Genomic DNA, 2,152 nt, shown 5'->3' on the forward strand with positions numbered 1-2,152 from the left:
ACCATCAGATGTTTTGGTGGTTTTTTTCGTTTTCATTGCTAGCCAAAAATTTACAACCTGCATACAAACCGATGTTCCACAACACCATACATCCCATTTCAACACACACAACACCATACATTTCAACCCAACACCTCCCAATTTCTCAAACTTCATTTCATATATTGAAAATGAAAGTTTTACAAGCTAAGCTATTCTAAATGTTCAAGTCTTACAAGCTAAGCTAACCTCCCAATCACTTACTTGGAAGCCAACACCTCTCCACTCCCCATGTGGACCATGCGGATCATTTGGATCGTAGTTGGGTCGAGATCCGGGGTTACAACCTTGCCACCAAGTCTCAAACATTGCCATTCTTTCCTTCATTTGGCGCAATTCTTCATCACGTTTGGCATCACGTTCATCACGCTCTCTTATTTGACCTTGAAGTTGACTAATAATTCCCGGTTGATACGTGTTCTTTGGGAATTGTTGAAGTCGATCTCCTACGCGTTTTCTCATAGAAAGCCGGTGTTGAACTTCCGGTACCATACACGTGCCCTTTCTTGAAGCCATCCACCAACTTATACCATATGTCATTATCCGGAGTTTCTGGATTGGCGGCTTTTTCTTGTTCAAATGCTTCCTACAATATAATTAAACAAATGGTTGTAAGTTAATATGGTAACCACCTTATATACGACATTTTAAAAGAGAGTAAATTAACAAAAATTAAGTGTTACGGAAACTTACATATAATTGCTTGTCTTTTGGCTTAGTCCAAGTTCTAACCCCTTTGTGGTCAACCCTGGAATGCGTGTCCGAAAAAGCGATTCTGTACCGTCGCAATCGGCTGTGACTTCTTCTTTCCTCTCTGAATGAAAAAAAAAACATACATGTTAGAAAATCAACAAAAAATCTAACATAAAATAAACATGTTGCATTGAAAACAAAAAAAAAGTGTGAAATAATAGACAAACTTACCCCCAACATACGATTCCAGAACGATCGTGAACCCGCGTAATGAGTAGGCTCGTTCACGGCGTCTTCCTTTCCTCCTCTTTTGTTGAGGGATGCTTGCTTAGACTTCTTCTGAAAAGCGGGAGTTTTGGTATGATTTATTAAGCCTTCATACTTGTCACCTGCAATTACACATATGAAATCATAACTAATAAGTTACTGATATTATTTATAATATAAGAGAGTATATACTAATTAATACAAATAACAAAACAAGTTAATTAAATACCTTTCATATGGTCTGGTTCCTTTGGGCGCCTAACTACCTTCCAAATCACGCCCCGATATCGTCGAGTACCGACTTCCTCGTACCTGATACGGACATTCCGTTCTTGAGACGGTGACCAAGCAAATGCTTGCTACAAAAAAAAAGCGACAAAATTTCATATTAGTATTTATAAAAGTATAACCTTGGTTATTAAAACAAAGAATTACGGAAAATATATACCCGAAAGTTATTGAACCACGCATCTCTTTGTGCATGAGAAGCTTGTGTCCACGATGTAGGAATTGGACCCACGAAATTAGTCTTCGTGCTTTTCGTGACACCTCGTACCACGCAATCGTCCATAAACCTGCATTTATTTTGAACATGTAAAATTACAAACAATTATTATTTTAAAAAAATAAATAAAAAAAAAACAAAATAGTAGACTAATAAAAGAATAAAACTTACCATAATCCCGCCGGCTCAAGAATCATCTTATGATCCGAAGTGTACCGTATCGGCACCCGTGGTGGCTCGTCGGTACCGTCAGTCTCCTCACCGTCACCGTCTGTCTGCATCGGATCCTCCTGCACAAACTCCTCCTCCTGCTCCGGACGCGTACTCTGTCCTCCTCTTGAGCCACCTCCACGATTCCTACCTCGACTGCTCCCAGCCATCCATGATAATACAAATAAAAATTAACACAAATAATGATAAATGAAAATTATACAGACTTCTAAATTTTAATAATTTACTCTTGAGGAATACAAAATTATACCAATTTAATCATCTTCATCTTCAAACCCCTCGTCCTCATCCTCATCCTCTTCCTCATCGTCATCATCGTCATCATCATCATCATAATCATCTTCATCTCCAAACCCCTCGTCCTTTCTCCTTTTCTCCTCCTCCCTTCTCCTCCTCACCTCATTGTGCGAACCATTT

At 38.8% G+C, this 2,152-nt stretch overlaps 1 long non-coding RNA gene across 1 annotated transcript; it reads right to left on the bottom strand.

Moving 5' to 3' along the window:
• Window positions 1-1,279: 1,279 nt before the first annotated feature.
• LOC141626880 (uncharacterized) lies at window positions 1,280-1,840 on the bottom strand. Its single transcript, XR_012536456.1, has 3 exons — window positions 1,676-1,840; window positions 1,448-1,574; window positions 1,280-1,358 (listed from the first exon to the last, which is right to left on the bottom strand). It is a non-coding gene; the product is annotated as an uncharacterized LOC141626880 (long non-coding RNA).
• Window positions 1,841-2,152: the final 312 nt, after the last annotated feature.

Source organism: Silene latifolia, chromosome Y, assembly GCF_048544455.1.
Source record: "Silene latifolia isolate original U9 population chromosome Y, ASM4854445v1, whole genome shotgun sequence".
Classification (NCBI taxonomy): domain Eukaryota; kingdom Viridiplantae; phylum Streptophyta; class Magnoliopsida; order Caryophyllales; family Caryophyllaceae; genus Silene; species Silene latifolia.